The 7878-nt window shown below is 45.2% G+C and overlaps 1 protein-coding gene and 1 long non-coding RNA gene across 4 annotated transcripts in view; one reads left to right on the top strand and one right to left on the bottom strand.

Annotated features, from left to right (window-relative positions):
- Nucleotides 1-3747: 3747 nt before the first annotated feature.
- On the bottom strand, nucleotides 3748-6601 carry LOC134481806 (uncharacterized). Its single transcript, XR_015637210.1, has 3 exons — nucleotides 6326-6601; nucleotides 5466-5513; nucleotides 3748-4909 (listed from the first exon to the last, which is right to left on the bottom strand). It is a non-coding gene; the product is annotated as an uncharacterized LOC134481806 (long non-coding RNA).
- Nucleotides 6424-7878, top strand: part of LOC100909672 (uncharacterized) — a 550676-nt gene continuing 549221 nt past the window's right edge. For all 3 annotated transcript variants that reach the window (XR_015637208.1, XR_015637209.1, XR_015637207.1), the window contains exon 1: nucleotides 6424-6595. The gene's annotated coding sequence lies outside the window, so the exon portion shown is untranslated. The remainder of the gene's footprint in view (nucleotides 6596-7878) is intronic.

Here is a 7878-nt window from a genome sequence, read left to right as displayed (position 1 = left end):
TTTCCTAAATTTTGGCAAGGGAAAAACCACTGTTGTAATCACTGTCTCCTAAGACGGGATTTATTATTCTGCATAGAGAAGCACAGAACTTCCTTACCAGGCATACAATATCAGGATCTAACCAGGGAAGTCATTTTCATCTCTCAAGCCCCACAGGTCACTACTCAGAGATAAGATTTGCTTTACAAACAGGGACATGCATCAGTGAACAGACAAATGCTTACTAGCTATGTTTTTGAAAATCTTTTCAAAAGCACATGGAACTGTAAACTGTGGATTTCTCCATTTTCCCTGCTAAACCGAATACTACAGCAAACGGTGTTTTCTAAGCACATTTAATATACATATATATTGTGTATACATGAATGTGTTCCAACTATTGGTTTATTTAAGGGGAAAAATGGTTTCCAAAGCATGGATTCCAAAGGGTATAATTAAATTTTAAATTTTAAAGACACTTTGGGCTTATTTTAATATTTCAAGATACAAAAAGTGAGCGAGGCAGTGGCTGTGAACGTACTCATTTGGCTGCTCCAAGAGCTGTGCCTGGGTTCTGGGACCGTCAAGTACAGCAGCAGCTGTGCCTATAGATGATCCTGCGCTTATTCCAAGAAGCGCCTGGCTGGAAGTGGGGGATTCACGTTCCCTGACTACCTGAGCCAAGTGCAAGAGCAGCGCTGTCAGGTCCTGCAAGGATTTGCTCTGTGTTTGCCATGGATGCTATGGGGGCTGTTTTCCAGGAAACAAAGCCTACTGAAACTGAGTTAGGAGAGTCTTATCCCCTCATAACTCCTGCCTTCTACATCCACAGCCATTCCAGAAACTACAGAAAACATGGCTTTTCCGAGTTTTATTCTTCTAGGACTTGGGATAAAAAAGCATTTTTTTTCCCTAGCCAGAACCTCTTTTTTTGAGACTAAATTTACTTCCTGAGAGCCTCATATACAAGCGGGAAGCATTGTAGAAGACGGGTTCAGTTAGCCACTCCTAGGTATATTTTGGAAGGAAACATTGACCACATATCTACATTTTCTAGTGCCTTAATAGAACTATCTTTGAGAAAGGTCACACTTAAGCCAGAGAGATACAAAGCTACCACTTAGTCATAGGCAAGGCTAAAGGGGGGCGGCTAGAACATTGAAACTATCCCTGTCACAAAAGCATTCCAGCCATCTCTGTCCAGTACCGCACTGGGAAGCTCATTCTCCAGGACATGAACTAAGAACAGGAATGACAATTTTGGAATTTTTGTTTCTTTAAAAAAAAAAAAAAGACAAAAATAGTATAAGAATGTGTTTTTGTTTTAATGCCAGGTATGGGGACACGCAGGTGCTTCTGATTGTCCAAAACAGCTGACTGTATTTTGCCTACTGCTCTAGTGGAGATGGTTTTGCCAGCTGCAGATAGTTTGTGCGATTGCGTGCTATTTGAAATTCTGGGTGCTTCTCAGAGGCTATACAAATGCTAGACCTCTGGTAGGTAGGGTCGTTGGTTGTTCACGGGGGTTGGTTGAGGTTTGTTAGTCATCACGCTCAAAGAAGAAACAAAAGGAAAGAAATTAGATTAAGGGATATCTCTCTCGTCCCCTCTATCCTTCTTTCACTTTCTCCTATCCAGGGATAGGGGTAAAATGGCCGGGGGTTGGGGTGAGGGGAGATGAAGAGTGGGAAAAAGAAGAAGCTACAAAGTAGCAAAGACCAGCTACAAAGAGTCCTAGAAAAGTTAATGTACATGTCTTAAGGTTAACATAAGATTATAAATCCTATCTAGGTAGATCTCTTATTAAGTAGCCAGCACTGTGTTGACAGTCAGAGGCCTGGGTTTCATGGAGCATGTTGAATCATGGGTTTCAAACTAACTACTCATTTGCACTAGGAAATTGTTCAGATGACACGGAATGAGAAGAAATGAGCAATCTGAGATTAGGGGGTACACAGATGTGAAGCCAAAACACGGAAGCTATTTATAATTTATCTGTATGGTTATTAGGCACCAATGAGCCTAGAACCTTGAAACTGAGTTACCTTATCTGTGTTCTCAGCTGATCTCTCTCTCTTTCCCTCTCCCTCTCCCTTTCTCTCTCTCTCTCTCTCTCTCTCTCTCTCTCTCTCTCTCTCCCCCCCCTCCCTCTCTCCCTCCCTCCCTCTCTCTCTCTCTCTCTTGCCCCTGCCAGCAGGGACCCAGTTATTCGGGGGTGGGGGGCTCGAGAGGGACCCATACCTGCGGGAGAACGGGCGAGAAAGAGGAGTGAGATCAAGCAGTGTCTTTGTCAAGGTCTGTTTATTGAGAGGAATGTACAGCATTTAAAGCTCTGAAGCAGGAATTGAAGCAGGAATTGAAGCTCAGGGAGCGGGGAGTACTGGGAAGTGACCAAGGACATAAGGTGAATCTCTAAACCGCAAGATATTCTTCTTAGACAATGAGGCAACAGTCCTCCTGGACATGTTCTTTCTTTGAAAAGGTCAAGCCCTTCTCAGGAATCTGCTCAGGGCAGGGCTCTAGCTTTGCAGTCGGGTCCCGGTCCCCAACATTCTCTCTCTCTCTCTCTCTCTCTCTCTCTCTCTCTCTCTCTCTCTCTCACACACACACACACACACATACACCACACACTAAACACACACACACACACACACACACACACACACACACACCCCTTCCCTATTAGTTACTTGCAATCCAATGTCCAATGGTAAGAGAGTCAATGTCTCAACATGCCAAAGGACATATTTTCTAAACTTGAGAACACAACTAATGCTTTGTCTTTGAAAGATGAAGTCAAGTAGTCCTGAATGTGCCCACAGATTTCATAATCCCATCTAAATACATGTATAGATGGGCAAAGTCAAAGCACTCTACCCTAACCACATTAACAGAACAATGTTTTGCCAACATGTATTGTGTCTCATGCCAATTATATAGATTATACACCTTGTACTCCTAGCCTCCTGGGTGCCATGTGACTGCACAAGCACCCTTCCACTTGTACTAAGTGCTGTGTGGCATGCACTTTTTCACAGTGTCCCTGACCTTATTTAGACAGGCACATTCACTTCTGATAGGTTTGATGCCAGTAGAGTTAAAATTGAGATACCCCATACCAGCTATAGACAAAACGGAGACATTAAACTCACTGTAACAAACAAAGACTATTTTTAAAAAGAGCTTTAGGTAGAGGGCTGGAGAGATGAACCATTGGTTAATAGCACTGGCTGCTCTTTCAGAGAACCCTGGTTCAATTTCCAGAACCCGTATGACAGCTCACATCTGTCTGTAACACCATTTCCAGGGCTTCTGACACTTTCTCTCAGACACACATGCAGACAAAACAACAATGAACATAAAGTAAAAATAAAGTACTAAAAATAAATGAAAAATCAAAGGAAGAAAAATGATTAAAAAAAAGAATTTTAGGTTCACAACAGACTCAAAGGAGAGTGTGGATTTCCCAGGTACATTTTCACCTGGGCCGTTTCCTCTTTTTCAGGGAGTCTGCATGCATGCATTGTTACTGTCCCGAGACACACTTTATGCAGGATGCGCTCCTAGAGGATTGTGTCCGTGGGTGTGGACAAATTGAACTCAGGCTTTGACGCTTGTGCAACAAGTAATTTTCTGGCTATTACCCTCCCCTAGTTCACGATTCTGTTTGGAAAAAAATTATTAATTCTTTGAGAATTTCATAATCCATACAATGCATTTCCATTTATTTCCCACCCGCTCCTTCTGCCAATTAGTCTTAGATCCAAATACAAGTCCTTGCTACAAATAAATTTTATTGTTAAAATGTTCAAATAAATACAAAACATCACACATTAATTTTTTTTTTTAATAATCCAAGGAGTCCAATTCATGGGTGTGGGGCCATCCATTGAGGCATGCTCAACACCAGAGCCTCATGGTTAAAGAAAATGGCTCCTACTTTCCCAGCAGTCACTAGCTGTCTATTCCTCATTCAGGGGTGAGATCTGGTGCACACCTCTCTATACCGAGAGTTCATGAGTACAGTGGTCCTGAAATGTCCCGAGCACTGGTTTGTGCCAGTCCTCCCACACCTCTGGGTATTATGATCTTGTCAGCCTTTGTTTCTGGATAGTTCCAGTGCCTTGTGATGATAGAGATGTCCCGTTAGGTTAGCAAGCCAGAACGTCCCACAGTTCTTAATTCTAAAGTGATGACTTAGGTCTCCTCCCTAGCATGGCTGTTAGCTCACTAGCGCAAGGATAGTATGAGCTTGGTCACCATTTCCTGTCCTTCCCTCGCACGATCTGACCCCATCATCTTCACGTCTTGAAATGGGAGAGAATTGTCACCAGTAATTACTGCATAGCAGATGAGCCTAAAACTTGTTCTGAAGCAGTGATTTGTCATCCCGTTTCCATGAGTTCACTGGACAACTTACTCTGCATCATGTAGTGACATCTGAGACCTCTCTCGTCTTTACATTCAGCCCTCTGCTGGGCTGCAGTGCCTTGGTTCTCCTACTCACAGTGGGTTAGTTTAGACTTGCTTAGCACACAGCATCAGGGTTCCAAGAGGACCATGTAGAGGTGCTTATTAAATTTCAGATGGCGCCACATCTCCTAGAGGTTTGAACAATTTCCACAAGCAGACCACTGGTGATCATGAGGGAACACCAATGTGACAGTCTAAGTCCTTAACAGGAGAATCTAGCTCTTTGACTCTTCCAAACATTTTCAGCGTATGCCCAGGGAACATGTGGTGTGTAACATGTTATTAGCTGTAGAGACTGCTCTTCCCTCATAAGGATGGGAAAACACATATTTGGCTTACTCATATGGTCCAACCTTGAGTCATGAAGGAGAGTTGAGAGTTTGGAATGGGTTTCTTAGCGTATTTTTCTTCTTTCAACTTCCAAAACAGACCTTGGTTCAGAGACAGTGAAGTCAACCTCAGAGTAGACAGGAAACGTGGTGCCAATAAATAAATAAACAAATAAGTAAATAAATAAATAATAAACAAAGTAAAAAAATGCTGTATTAGGTAAAGTTCCTAGCATAACGACCCAGTAATTCTGCACACACTATCAGTCACTGGATGAATCAACATAATATTTTCATCTAATTTCTAAAATCATGGTGCCTTAAGATCAACCTTTGTGAAATACAAATCTTCAATATATAATGTGTCTGATATTCGAGCACTTCACATATGATGTCAGGAGGAGAAACTTCTTTGGGGGAAGTAAGAGAGCATGAAGCTGTGTTTCATAAAGTCAGATTTAAGGTAGAATTTGGGGAAACAGGCAAAGCTATGGTAAGATGGATGAAGACCATCGTAGAGCAGAAAAGTGATTCCAGATTTGGATGAATCTTTCTGAAAGAATGGATCGAAGTAATGTGTGCGTGGGGTCCTTCTCTTTTCTTGTCGATTTCAAGAAAACACTCATCATTCATTCATCTCGATTGGATATGGTGGCCCCTCACCCCGCACAATCTGTGTGTTACCTGTAAACGTCCAAACTCACCGGTGATCTCTCTCTGTTTTTGAGTCCTCTACACACAAAAAGAAACATGGGTAGGCAATAACTTCTTAGAATGAGACTAATTCAAGAGTAACATAAAAGATGGGTTTTACGGCAAGATATGGGTAACTTTCAACTGTCCTTAATGAAGAATTCAAACACTAAAAGGTTTTGGTCTCAACATTGTAATGATCAATAGACGTGAGGGTGGTGCCTTTTCAATGAGGACACAAGCCTAGAAATAAAGTTATTTCAGATTCCCCGGATCGCACTATCAATCTAATCCAAGTAATTGTCTATGTTAACTACAGTCAAAACTAGCATTCAATGAACATTTAACCAGATATGGAACAGGGTTTAAGTCTTCCTTCCTAGATGAACATATGTTCCTAGAGTTGTAAGATTTCTCTACACTTGGGCAATAGTGTTACCGGCATTAGTGCTTTCACAATGGCAAGCCAAGCCCTCAAGCTACTGTGAACATCCCACTGTCTAGTTTGAATTGTTTTCCTGGTGGAGTTGAAGTGACTCCAGAAGGTCACCCCGAGTGACCATGTGTCCCTTAGTGTGGTGGTGGCTGTTCTGCAGTCCTTTCACAGCCGGACATCACTTGTACTTGAGATTTTTGAAGTAAATGTAGAACCTATTGTTTCTTCAGAGACCACTTATGTCAGAGAAGTGAATTTGGGTAGCTGTGAATTTGGCGGGAAGGGGTGAGCAGAGGTGCACGTTCTGGCACTTTCCACTAAGGGTACTCTCTTGCGTGGGGGAGGGCGAGACGCACCCCCACCCCAGTCCTTCTCCAGCAAGTGCACCTCAGCCGAGATTTGGGGATCGCCTCACCTGTATTTACAAGCGCACCACCGCACGCCCCTCACCGTGCACCCGCAGCCTCGCCTTCCATAGCTAGCCCGAGCCGAGCCGGACAGACCAAGGGGGACAGACTAATCGGCGCGAGCGAGCGAGTAAGCGAGCGAGCGCGGAGACCGGGCAGCGAGAAGCGCGAGCGCGGGACGAGCGGCGGTTCAATTAGCGAAACAAAGCAATCATGGCGGAGCGAGCACACCGGGCTGCGCGCCCCGAGGACTCGGCGACCGCCCCGCGCCCTGGCCGGTAAGTGACGCGGCGCCACGCGGCCTCCGCGCTCGCTCCCGCCGCCCGCGCCCCCGCGCCGCCCCCGCCTCCGCCTCGCGCAGCTGGCGCTGCCGCTGAGAGGCCTTGCGACCGCGGGCGCCCCCGGGCCCTCCGCCTCCGCAGGGGCTCGCCCGCCCCCGCCGCCCGGAGGTGCGGTACCCCAGCCACCCGTGCGAGCAGGGTGCATGCACCCCGCGGCCTGCCGCCCCGACTGAGGCCTCCCTCCGGCCTGATCTCCGCCTCCTTTGGCCCCCTCGTTTCCCCTAGTTCCCTGGCGTCCCTCAAACTGGCCTTGGGCTGGACTGGGTGCAAGCAGTCACCTCCCGCTGGGCAGCCAAGGCGTGACTAGGCACCCTCACCTTTGTGGCTCCAGGGTTCACTTTCTCTACCGGACAGAACTCTTGCTTCTGTCCAGGCTCTTAGGCTAGTGTCTTTGTAAGGAGGTTTGGCACAGCCCTTTTAGAAGATAGGAAAACAAAGGCGACACGTAGGAGAACATACAGGGCGATGTCACCAACAACAGAGGAGCTCTCTGTGTTCTCAGAAAAGAGGGTTTTCGTTAAGGAATCCGTCAAGCACCATGCGCATGTAACTGACATATCTCCTGTTTAGAGATAAAAAGCAATCCTTGGGTCCGTCAAGGAGAGCTCAATTTTCCTGTCCACAGACCCCATTTACTGTTTAGTGCGTCCAGTTGTTTGCCTTTTTTGCTTTTTCTTGTTCGGCCTTTTCGGGACCTTAGTTAATCTCGTACCTATCTTTGTCCTGTTTGGGGGGAAATGACAGCAGAGGGTGTCTCTTGGGCAGAGCAGGGAAGCAATTTGCTTATATGCGTGTTTAGTGTCTGACATCTCACTGCTGACAGGTTACCCTGCAGATTATGGCGCAGTGAACTGCTTTATCATCCAGAAAGAAAATGCTGAGGATATCAAAAGAGTCTTGTATTATCATCGCAATCGCATATGGCCTTTTACTAATGGGAACCAGTGGAATTAATCAGTTATTTTTGCTGGGGATTGAACCCAGGACCTTGTGCATACTAGACAAGTGCTCCACCATTGAGCTATACTCCCAGGCCATAAAGCCTTTAATCATAGTTTTTATTATACCTCTTGATGGGCTATCTGGAATAAGACAGTCTATTTTTTTCCCCTCTCATTCCCTCTTTTTCCTCTCTTAAAAGTTGAAAAAATGCTAATTGGTACTCGGTTAATAGATTAACTTGCAAAAACCGTATAAATGTTGAGCAAAGCAACACTCCA

Source organism: Rattus norvegicus, chromosome 14, assembly GCF_021556685.1.
Source record: "Rattus norvegicus strain SHRSP/BbbUtx chromosome 14, alternate assembly SHRSP_T2T, whole genome shotgun sequence".
Lineage (NCBI taxonomy): Eukaryota > Metazoa > Chordata > Mammalia > Rodentia > Muridae > Rattus > Rattus norvegicus.
This window is presented reverse-complemented; position numbering and strand designations above follow the sequence as displayed.